General features: G+C 38.9%; 1 protein-coding gene across 4 annotated transcripts in view; it reads left to right on the top strand.

Annotated features, from left to right (window-relative positions):
• SLC1A2 (solute carrier family 1 member 2) overlaps positions 1 to 12,532 on the top strand; it is a 91,491-nt gene that overhangs the window by 20,519 nt on the left and 58,440 nt on the right. For 2 of the 4 annotated variants that reach the window (XM_027732653.2, XM_039383903.1), the window contains exon 2: positions 11,446 to 11,639. The exons of the other annotated variants lie outside the window; for them this stretch is intronic. The gene's annotated coding sequence lies outside the window, so the exon portion shown is untranslated. The remainder of the gene's footprint in view (positions 1 to 11,445; positions 11,640 to 12,532) is intronic. 4 annotated transcript variants of the gene reach the window in all.

The raw sequence follows: 12,532 nt of genomic DNA, 5'->3' as shown, positions 1-12,532 counted from the left end.
CCTCTCCCAAAATAAAAGCCCTTATGATATTACAGTGTGCTGTTGCTCTGTCCATCATAAAGGAGTGGCCCTATTAGAGAAGCAAGGCTGAGTACATGTGCGCGACTCGTGCAGTAGTGAATTATGTATTGTTAATAATAATAATTACTCCAAGTTTATAAAAATGGCCTAACCTACAAGACCCCCCTTTTGAAATCATGGTCAGCACCACAGAGCAAACTGTGTATCTGTCACCATTCGTCTTGACTTGCTTTCGTGCTCCAGGGAACTGCAGGAACTGTGCAAAAATGTGACACAGACCTTTCTGGACAAAGGACACAGGCTGAAGTAGTTCTGTCTTCACACTGGAGGTGGTTGTGTGAGTGCATGTGTGCTCGTATGCAACTGGTGCTCCATTAGGAGAAATAGATCCTATTATAATGTGAACATAAAACCCAGCAACTCTTTTCCAGGAAGTGCAGTGAGACAAGAAATGGAAACAAGGAGTATTTATTGTTACTTTCTCTTAGCCAGGTGACTTTGCAGACAGTGAGATGTATTATCTGCTTGTGTTCACTGGTCATCACTCTACTGACTTCAGTGCAGTTCTGTCAGTTTATGTCAGCAGAGATCTGACCTTCTACTTGCCTGAAATTTATGTAGAAAATCCATCATTCAGGCAGTTGCAGGCTGTGTGTTTTATGGGGCAACCTCAGCTGTAGTGTATGCACATCTACCTACCTTTGTCAAGACATAGACTGTTCATGTTCAAAGCAGCCCAAATATGTTTTTATGAATAGAGATCCCAGACATTACTATGGCAACCTAATGCTGTCAGTAAATTATTAATGGTTTTCAGCAGCAGAAAATGCAAAATCCCATTCCTGATTGCTGTACACTGTGGTGTCATGTGTTTTAATGAGAAAATAGTGCAAGACTTTTGTAGCACTGGGATTTCACAGTACAGTATGTAAGCAATTTTTCTTTATGTATTTTTCTTGGAGCATTGTTTTCTACTCTGAAGCTTTAAGCAGCTCTAGCAGTTTATCTAACTATTAGCAGACAGAATGGGTTATGTTTAAAAGGGAATTTCTTCCGCTGAGCTTCAAAGTTCCAATGCAGAACTCACTTGTTTTAAATTTTGTATAGAAGATGCCTTCTGACATTTAAAAAATTACTATTTTAAATTAGAATCTAGGTGGTTTTTTGACCAATACATATGTAGGGAAAGACTGTGGTGGTCTAATTTTCAAAGGAAATAAAAGCTAAGCTGATGAGCTCTGAAATCTGATTTTGTACTATTTATTGAGAATTTTCATAATGGATTTTACTTGCTCAGATCCACCCTCCCCCAAACATACTTCAAACATTTTCTTTTATAAAATTTCCTGGAAATTCTTTTTAGGGTTTAGTATGAAAATCATCATGAAGATAAGAGGACAATTCGCTTGGAAATGAAACATGCCAGTGGCATGATTTGAGGGCAGAATATTTTCCATCTTTAATATCAAGATCAAGGTATACTTCTGGTATCGGCAGAGAGAGCAACTGTTCTCTAGAGGGTCAGACAACTACTTTAAAGCTTACAAAACTTGTTGACACAATGCTTGCTTTTTCAAAAGGCTCTTAGTAACTTCTGTTGTAGGACTTTACTGCTTTAAGACTACCTGTAGATGTGATCATGCTTATCGATTTTTCTCATGTATGTACCATCAGGTTTTTTTGGTTATTCAGATTTGTCTTTATTCTTGGTCTTTCCTCACTAAGGGATTTGATTGGTGGCTCGCAGGTAGGAATTAAATTTCTGGTAGTGTTGAATATTGGTTACAAAAATGGCAGAAAGTCTTTAAAATGTGATTTAAGAAACACGTAGGTATTAACCTCTACTATTCATGGTCTGTGAATATGCTCTAGGAAAATACAGATATTTAACATGTATGCCAAGAAGAAAATTCACTAGATGTAGTTGTGCTTAAAAATACTGGGAATGTGATCCTAAATTTATTTGTTGAAACAAGTAGATCACTGAGTACCTGTCAATCACATAATACATTTTTCCCACCTCGGACTAATATACTTCTCAAATGGTCTGTGCTATATAGGTGCATTTTCACGTTAGATCTGAAAGGGTTGTGTCTGGGTCTTTCTCTAGGCTGCTGCTCCTGGCTGGAGAGAGATCTTTCTTTCCCTGGTGAGTAGCTCAGGTAGGGTGCTGTGCGTAGCTCCCCTCCTATGCCCTGTGAGCAGGGACTTGTGTCTTTGGGTCCATTCCAGAGCTTGCTGTAGGGCTCTGCAGCTTAATCAAAGTCTTCTCCTTCTGGCCCCAACTTTTCCCTTTGGGTTGTCTGGTATACACCGACATGACTGTAGGCTGATCGTTATTGTTGGGATCTTTATTAGTGCAGATTTTTCCACAGCTCTTCTTGTCCTCTCTTGACACTCCAGCTAGGCTTTGATATGCAGGAATGAGACCAAAGACAGGTTTTACATGCAGGATTTGAAATCCAAAGCTGATGGTCTAGGACAGATACTATAACCTCATCAGCCAAACAGACAAGAGCTGTATCTGCTTGGCTGTCCATCACAAGCCCTTAATGAGTCCTTTGGAAAAAAGATAAAACCAAGAAATCCGTAGTGTAGGATGCCTTGCTTTGCTGAGACACCTGGCAGGTGGCATTGATCATTTCTAGGAAAAGCAATAAACTGAAGAGTAGGCAGCTTTCTTGCCAACTGTTCAAGCCAGATCATGCTTCACTGCAACTTTATAGAGGTAAATGTGTGATCCTATTTCAGAGGGAATGGGAAACCTCAGCTGTTCAGCAAAGCTGGGAGCAGATCAGGCCAACCAGCTGACCTCAAATGAGTGGCAGCACAGCAGGCTTCTTGGAAAAACTTGTAGTTCAAAGCACAGACTCCTGCTCTTTGTCAGGTTTTTGTTAGAAGTAAGTTTTCTATACTAGCCTGACAAAATTAGAGGGAGAAGCAGAGCTAGCCTTTTCTGTTATTGCCTTTGGAAGGAGAAATAATGATTTTAATGTTTTACGTAAGTTACCTGTGCTTATCTAAGGACATTCTTCTGCTGGGCTCTGAGCTGAGATGTAGTGCTGCAGGTTGAGACACATATTTTTACCATCAAGAAAGGAAGGAAATTAATTTGCTTGGTCCTAGTGTGGTATAATTAAGAATATTCAGATGGGGGAAAAAACCAAGGGAAAAATGGGCTTGAATTTACTGAAAAAAATCCAAATGTATGCATGTATTTATGTAGTAATGACAGGATTCATTAGACAGTTTTGGAGATTCTCAGGGGAAGCAGGGAAGGATTAATTCCTTAAAATTTTAATGAGCAGACCGGACAAACGACTAACATATCACAAGGCACACCCACCTGAATTGCCCAGGAAGTGCCCAGATGGCCTACTAGATATCGTATTTAGAGTTTTATTTTAGAGAAGAAAGGTCAAAATATCCTATTGGAAATTAAAAAATATCTAGCCCTCCTGTTTTTTTCTCCCTGAGGTCTTGGGACCTTCTACCACACTCTTTCTGGACATACTCACCATACACAGTAGAAAGGAGAGTGCATGCTTATCTCCACCATCTGCACCACTGTCCAAAAGCCATCTTTTAGTAGAAAAGAAAATAGTCCTTCTCCTTGTAGCCTGATGTCTGTGGTACAGAATGATCTATTTACTAAGGCCAAGGAGTGGACCTGAAATGTAATCCACTGAAAACTGGACAGCAAGGAGGAAAAGAGGTGGCCTGTGGGGAATGTGTGGGGCTATAACATTAGCAATGGAGTTGTCCTTTACAGATATTTTAGCTGTTCAGTAAGCCCAGATAAAATCATGATTCAGGAATATTCAAGGCAAATCCCTCTTGCTTGTGACTAAAAAAGGAAACATTACAAATCAGGTTGCAAAAAGCGAAGAAAAGAAGAAAAAGATAAAGTAGAAGAAAAAGAAAAAATAAAAATCAGTAAACCTTCCTGAAAATCCACAAGGCTTGGGGACAATATGTATGTTTTGCCTGCTCTGTGTTTTTACCATTCAGCCCACTGGGCTGGCTGTAATAGACACGTACTCATTTGGACATAATCATTGCTTCATGACCAAGTTAAAAATAGAGAATTACCAGAAACCCCAGAAGTTCAAATTGTAACAAGAGCAGTGCTGCTTTTTGCTGTTCTCCACCAATCCCTAACACTTGTGTATTTCCCTCCATCCTGCAGCCAGCTTAGTCATCCCTTGCAGACAGCTGATGGCCACTGGGCTCTCTCAAGGGTAGCACATGTTAAGCCCTGCCCCACTCATCTGACTTCCCTGTAAAAACCGTTAGGGGGACTGGCCAGGGGATTTAAGAGCCAAAATTAAAGCCCCAAGAAAGGCAAAATGCTACAGCTAGAGTCTTATTTAGCAGACTTAGTCAAATATTTGTAGAGACATTTACTTGCTTTTTCAGGGCGTTTCACTGCTCAGAGTCCAATAAACATCTCACGCTGAATAGTACATCTAGATGTCATTTCACCAAGAATTGTGAATTATCCACTGTTTTCTTGTACTTGTATCTTCTTAGTTCCCACTGTGAAATGGAAAGGAAATTACTTAAGCATGGGGCAGAAGAGTTCAAGCCTGGTTTTGCAATGCCTCCTCTTATAAGCAGTCCCTGTGAGATTACTTGGAAGAATAAAGGCTACATTCTTCCTGTCTGCAGAGCATATCAGGAAGCTGAAGCCAGGGTTTTTTTCTTACTGAAAAAAAATCAGACTGTGCCCTGGGACATGGTGAAATGGGGAGGTGCCTGCCAGAGCTCCCCTGTTTTCCACATGCCCATTACTCTAGCACAGATGAGGAAAACATGTTTGGTTTTCTACCTCTACGCAGTTGGGAGTAATCCAAGGTCTAGGTTGTCACTTCCAGAACAGATGGAGTCAGCTATTTGTCCTCCTCACAACTCTTTTGTGTGTGAAATAGTCTTTCTTCTACCCATAAACACATACATGCATGTTCTGTGCACATGACTCTGTATTTCGGCCTCTGGGACCTCTCTCACACTGGAAAAATCCCTCCTCATTTTTACTGCATGATGACCAAGTGACCCTTACCTTTATGCCAACTGCAATAATCATACCACGATGTTTCCCAGTGCAAGGGAAGGGTGCACTCAGAATTAGCAACTACAAGGCTGTGAGCACAAAAAAGGTCTGTCTCTGTGTCTCTCCATCCCTTTCTGTTTCACAGGTTCAGGCTGTGGAATTGCCAATCATAAACTACAGGGGAAAGATTTCAAAGACTTGGTGGCCTTGGCACTGATTCATTATATAATGAAATTTAACAATAATATGTCTCAAAAAATGCACCATTCCGTAAATTGAAACTTGCTTCTCCCTCAGCTGTTTTTTTCCAACATCCTATTTAGAGAGGCTAAGATAAAAGTAAGAAAATCTGAGCAAGCAAGTCTGATGCATGTTTTCCTCCCTCTTTGAAATGGAGTGAATAATTGCAGACAGAGCTAACAAAATCATACATTGTAGAGCTGCTGAAAAATCATTATAAGAAACAAAAGACAACTAAATGTGGGTGGCTCCTGCACCTTTTGCAGGCTGCACTAAGATCCCAGGGAAGTGTTGCACATCATGTGATTCTTTTCTGTGTCTTCCTTACCCTCTTCTAAAGGTAGATATGAAAGAGGATTAATTGCAAAAGCACTTGGTGTCATCTTGCTCACCACCAATGTAAGGTAAGATTTATCAAGAGATCAGCCTAGTCTGTGGTGCAGCAAAGATTAGTCAGGCTTTAAAATAAAACTCTTTGGAAAAAAAGTTCACTAAAAATAAACTGTCATGCTTTCATCCATTAGTAGGTACAGGGACTAGAAATAGACATCAGTGCTTAAAACAATATGGAGTCACAACCATAGAATGAAGAAACACCTGTCTTATTTTGAAATGTGTTAAATATGAATTTTAATACCCCTACACTGGGTGGGGTGTGGTATCCTGGGTTTTTGAAGAAATCAGAAATTCTGCATTATTTTAAATGTTTAAATGGCATCCTGTTATTAAAGAAGCATGCAGATAGACCTGTCAGTTGGAATCTTCCCATTAATGAACATCACTGAAATTTTTGGTGCTTGAAAATGCATTTTTATTTGAATAGTGACAGGTTACTTTACATCCCAAACAATCTTGGCACCACTATTAGGGACTTAGCACATCAAATCTGGTTCACAGAGAGCACCATGACTCCACTTCCCAGCACAAATGGTAGAACACATTCCCTGTCTGAGGCAGACTGATAGTAAGAGATTAAATGCAATCAAACAAACAAGGCCCTTTGATCATAGTATCATAGAATGGTTTGTGTCAGAAGGGACCTTAAAGATCATCTAGTTCCAACCTTTCTGCTATGGGCAGGGAAGCCATTCAATAGATAAGGTTGCTCAAGACCCCATCCAACCAGGCCTTGAACACTTCCAGGGATGGGGCATCCACAACTTCACTGGGCAACCTGTTCCAGAGCCTCACCACCTCTACAGTAGGGAGTTTCTTCCTAATATATAATCTAAATCTCTCCTATTTTAGTTTAAAACTGTTCCCCCATGTCCTATCACTATCTGCCTGTGTACAAAGTCAGTCTCCATCTCTGACTGGGTTTTGTTTAAACTAGAGGGTCCGTGAAGAACATCCCCAGCCTCTGCAGGTTAATTCTGCTGAGTAGAAGAGTTTTCGTAACACTTAACCTTAGCCTCCGTTTCTGTCTCATAGAGCAGCCTATTTCATAATAGAATGCTTGTCTGACACCACTTGGTGTTATATCTTAACTTAAATACCTAATTTTTTACTGGAAGAGTTATGTTTGTTATATTAAAACTTACAAGAGATGCAGTTCAGGACTCAGTTCTCACTGTACAACAACAGAATAAAATTCTATTTTTGTTCTGATCATAATAAAGTTATCAGTCACTTGGGTTTATAATATGGTATTTTCATGATGGTGAGCTATATTCAGCATAACCTATTTCCATTTCACAAGCATGGAAGATTTGGGGCCTCCCTTGTGGAATCCTTCAAATAGAACATTTGTTTTGTGAAAACTATGTTTTTACATCTCTTCAGAGAGCCTGTTCTAACTCCCAGATCATAACTGGAAATTATTTTGCTTCTTACTGAAAAGTGTCAAGATGTCTTTGGCAACTGGCCTCATTGTGTTCTGTGGTGGTGTTTTTGTGTCTGGCTCCTTGGACCAAATGAAGTGACAGTCGGTTCTCTGCACCTCAGTGTAGTCTTTCAGAATGACTGACTGGCCTTTGAATAGAGAAAAATGAGAAGTGGACTTTGAAAGATGGAATCAATCACACTATTCCATGAGTCATGAGGTGTTCTACATGCTCACATGAGGGAGTGTTGTCACTAGGACAGTAAGACCAGTGATGTTTTCTTTCTAGAAGATCTTACTTTAATTGCCATTAGACCTTTTAGTACTGGCTGCATTTTAAGAAGCGTCTTGAGTTGAAATATCATGATTTTCATTGTGAATGAGGGTGACAGTGTCTAACTCAATATAAGCTTTTGCAAATTTAGGTGGCATATGCTGCTTTTCTAAGAATATTTTATTCTTATTTTTCTGCTTAGCCACAAGTGGGATTTAATTTACAAGGCTATCTTAGTTGCCTCTTTGTTTTCCCTCCGTAAAGACACCATTTGGGAAGTGTAATTAGAAAAAAATAAGAATTTATTCCATCTGGATTAAAGCACCCTTCTTTTTGATGAAATTTGTCCTAGAATCCTAAAATAAAATGACAGTGATTTGTCAAGTATGTGGTACAGCATGAGAGGAAAATGTTTAGGTGATCATCCATTGGCAGCTAAGTAATCTAACTGAGCAAACAACAAAATTCTATATTGTTGGTGACTTTAGTTTTATGCTGTTGCAAGGCTCTTAAGCTGAGTGGTATAACAAAAACTAAAAAGCAGGAATAAAGCCTGTAGTAACTCTAGTCTAAGAGTACTTCCATTTTCATTTAATGTGCATCGTTGCAATCCCAAGAGTGAATCCAATGAGCTGATTGTCCATGTTCTCACTGCAGCTCTCATTTGACTCGAATATAAGTCTCTGATGCAAGCCTAAGGAGAATTAGACTTAGCAAAAAATGTACTTCTCTAAGGGTGGTGTTATAAACCCGAGGGTCAGATAATCCATATACTTTTTCAAAGGACAGTGTTTTTAAATGCTATTGCATGAGTGAAAATTAGATGTCTGTTCTTTGAAAAATGCCTATGTATTATTATCATTGCAACATAGTTCCTGGGAATCATTTCTGATTTTTATTGGAGTGGCTGAGATAATGCAGCTTGAACCAGGAAACACTGGATGGGTTGTTATGAAATAAAGTTACTAAGGCGTACCTAAAGCTTTGCACTAGGTTCTCACTATTGTGTCTAGGACTCTGCTTTGGAAGAGAGCACCTAGATATATAAGGAATGTGAGTCCTAATATTAACTTTGTGAAATGAATGTTACCTAGAACTGATGTGAATGTCAAATCCAGGGGAGTAGGTTGAGACAGAAGGAGGTCAAAACCAGGGGAAGTTGTTCTTAAAAAACATCAGAAATTCTCAACAGCATATGATGCCTTAGCATTTTCCAGACAGATCTTTAATATTTGTTCTTCCTCTCAAGGCAGAAGGTGGATAGCATAAAAAGAATTTGGATCCTAACTTCCCAGAAGATTGTGTATGGGAAGAAAGTGGCAGAAGCCTCGAGGCTCTGCCGTGAGTCTCGCAGCATTCGGTGTGGCATTAACCAGTTTGAGTCACTGCATTGAGGGGGCTCTGGCACTGTTCCCCAGCGTGTGTGCTGCTGGCCTCCTCTGCCAGGGAGCTGATTCTCCTGTGCCCCTTCAATCAGATTTGCTTATTGAAGCTAAAATGAAACACCAGTGAAACCTCTGTATTTCTACAGTGGCCTTCAAACACATTTCAGCATCTTAACAGTGCTGTTGTGGGCAGCATTGCATTCATTTACTGTGCTGCCAGGTGAACGGAGGTACAGAGAAGTTTGGCAAATCGCCGAAATAATAGCGAACCCATAACAGACAGAGTCAAGGACAAGTCTAAAGGAGTTATAACTCTTAAAAATGCTAGTGAACCAATTCATCATTAACTACCTTATCTCCACTATTGCCAATAAAGTTGAGATGGCTTATTCCACAATAAGTTTTCCCTTAGAAGTGCCAAATTGTCCTAATAGTTGCCAGTAGCTTTTATATCCTGATTTAAATTCATAGTAGAAGGAAAACTGATAAAAGAACTGGAGTGTGTATCTTTATCAATTAGCAGCTATCTTGCCTTCTGTAAAGCAGTTGGTGATGCCTACAATGAACTGGGTTCAGTTAGGCCTTTGAAAGAGTTGCCAGGTATCATAAAATTCTGACGTGTGTTTCTACTCTGAGGTCAGCCTTTCTGTCAAGTCTGCCGCACAATCCCTTCCTGGATGGTTCACAGTTTTTCACAGGGTTCATCAGTTGTGAGCTTTTGTCTTTTCTTTTCTTTTCTTTTATGTAGTTATTGTCTTTTAGTTTTCTGTATTTTATGTGATTTATTGCTGTTCTTTATTTTTTGTGGTTTCTGGTATTTGCTGTCTGTGTCGTTGATTTTCTTGTATTGGCTTTGATTGTCTGTGATGGTATGTTTATTTTCTGTTTTTCTTTTCTTTTTCTGCTTGTTCTTTTCTGGTTCTTTCTTTTCGTTTATTTTTTTGCTTTTATGGATGGTCTGTTTCCTTTGTCTTGTTTCTTTTTCTCTTCTTTTCTTTCTTTTCTATTTCTTTTCACTTTCCCTTTCCCTTGCCCTTCCTTTCCCCGTTCCTTTTCCCTTTCCATTCCTTCCTTCCCTTTCATTTCCTTTTTCTTTTGTCTTTTTTCTTTTTCTTTTTTATTTTTCTTTTTCTTTTTCTTGTTCTTTGTATTTTTCTTTTTCGGTTTCCTTTTTCTTTTTCTTTCTTTTTCTTTTTCTTTTTCTGTTTCTTTTTCTTTTTCTTTTTCTTTTTCTTTTTCTTTTTCTTTTTCTTTTTCTTTTTCTCTTCTTTTCTCTGGATTTAAAAAGGTTAGACTGATGGGCAAAGCTACCACTAACCTTAAAGGAAAAAGGATATGATCAACAGTGTAACTCCTCTGCTTTTTTCCTATAGCCATTGTAGTTGTGCCTTTAAAGCATGTCTGTCTAGAACATGAAACTTAGCTTTTTCTTGGACTGATTTTTTTATGTCTCTTTCAAACTGATGGCTATACATATTTTTAATAATAAGTTTTTCAGGTTCTCATGAACTTTGTATTTTTTAATGAAAAATAAATTAAAAAATGCAGAAATCCTGTTTGTTTTTCAAACCCAGACTGGGAAGTCTAGAAAGAAAGAAAAAAGCTACAGTGAAAAACACTTCTAAAGGCAAATGTTTTGAATACCTGCACATTGCATGTGTAAAACTAAATAGGATCTTTTCAGTGTATGTGGCCTTCTCTTGTTCTGTTCACAAGAGTGCTCCCTGAAACAAGGTTACTATTCTTCTGAGTTCATTTCAGTTCATCCTAATATTGCATGCTTTAAAAATCTGTTCCTTCATTTGGAGTTAAGCTATACATTTGCAAGACGTCAGAGGGTATTCTGCTTAAGGAAATAATTAGTTATTTTTTTGACAGTATTATATGAGACCTTTTTTCCCCCAAGACATTGCACATCTATTTTCAGTATCCCCGAAAGGAATTTGCATAGCAAATTATTTCCAAGCTCGAGTAACAAAAGTTTGGAGATGGGAATATTCTTTGATGGCATTGCTGACCCTGATTGCTGAAAAAAAAAAAAGGCTTGAAGCTCCCCTGTACAGTATAGCAATACAGAAGGATTCTTTTTCTTATTGCTTGAAAACTTCATAACTGAGAGAAAATTGAGCTGAGGAGTGTAGTCTAAGTCTTTGGAAAAGGTATCAGAGGGAGGGAAAGAATGGATTAGTATCTGTTAGATTGTAGGGAATAACTTCCATAGTAGACAGAAACAAAATTGCTGCTCTTAACAATTTTTGGACAGAGCTTTATGTACTGAAGCCAAAAACATGGAAGGGGATGAAGAAATTGAATTTTTTTACACATTTTTATTCTTTGTTGTGTGCAAGAGGGTGCTAGGGCACAGATGTACAGTAACTGCAATCGTAACACAGTATTTAAGGCAAGTGCAAGAAATGAGGTGGAGGCTTCTCTGTTCCATGTATCTTCAGCTTTCAGTGGTTTTCATTACAAATGTCAGATATTACAGTTGCCATCCTATGTAGCTTACTGAGAAAAAACCCAATTGCTGAGTGTGACAAAATGTGAGGCATAGCCAGAGCTCTGCGCAGTCTTCTCACCATCACTGTCAGATAGAATGGCATGATCTCCAGATGTGCTTGCATCTGTTTTGTTTTGTTTGTTTTTTTAGTACAAGATATAAACTCAAATCTGTGGCCAGCTGCATTGCTGAACAACTGAGGAGAGATTGAGCATAAACCCAGAAATGACTGAATGAGATTTATATCTACAAAAGCAGAAATAGAAGAGATTGTGAATAAAACCATCAATAAGTGAATGAGATTTGTATCTACAAAAGCAGGATAGCTCCTTCTTCCTACTCAGGTAAATCTCTTTCCTAGCATGCAACTCATTATTTTCAGAGCAAGGAGCCCTCATCCTCCTATCAGGCAGCCCTGTGCTTTGCGTAGTTCCTCTAAAAATCGCACGGAGACATGAGTATCCTCCATTAACTTTAATATGGTTTGGTTCAGGTTCAAAAGCATGGAGTCTTAGAAGAACAGCGGAGATCTGGGTTCTATCTCAACTTGTCTAACCTTTAACAAGCACCTCATGTTGGAGCCCTGCTGTTCTAGGTGTTTTTGCAGTTCTGGAGAACTGTATCCAAGGGAAACATGCTCTGGTCACACCTGTAGGAGATACATGGTGTGCTGCCTTCTGCACCTGGTCACCTCAGTTGAGTGGCACAGAATAATGAGAGGCCTTCATTCAAGTCTCTTCCTGTTTCCTTCGAAGAAGCTACTGCTTGCAAAGAAGACACCTTGTGTAACTACAGCTTTAAATTTTTCATTAAAAGATAATATGATCATTGTCATGCAGCTGGTTCAGAAGGCAAATCAACCATGGTCTGGGTCATGCAGCACCATGATGCGCCTTGGAGGGCAGGACCATAATACTAGCCCTGGATGGCATAATCTGAGATACTCCTATAGTATTTTAAAATATATCAACTGCCCCAAATCCCAAACAGTTTTCTTGATAATCATCAATTCTGATTATTGTGATATTAAGTTACTTTTCTTGTGTATAGCCTTTTACTGGCTGTGGAAAAGGGCTTGTGAGACATCTGCTAAAGAGAGATGCATCCAGTGATATTTGAATGAGCTTTAAGATAATTTGGAACAGGATAAGTAACCAGAAATCTTACCATCTCAGACAAGCCCAGAAGATCATGATACCATTTCTTTTGTACAGGATCCAGCACTAGGAAGCTGCAC

Source organism: Pipra filicauda, unplaced genomic scaffold (assembly GCF_003945595.2).
Source record: "Pipra filicauda isolate LSUMZ 115617 unplaced genomic scaffold, ASM394559v2 scaffold32_size4067784_pilon, whole genome shotgun sequence".
NCBI lineage: Eukaryota > Metazoa > Chordata > Aves > Passeriformes > Pipridae > Pipra > Pipra filicauda.
Note: the sequence above shows the minus strand (reverse complement) of the source record. Positions and strands in the feature narration are given on the sequence as shown.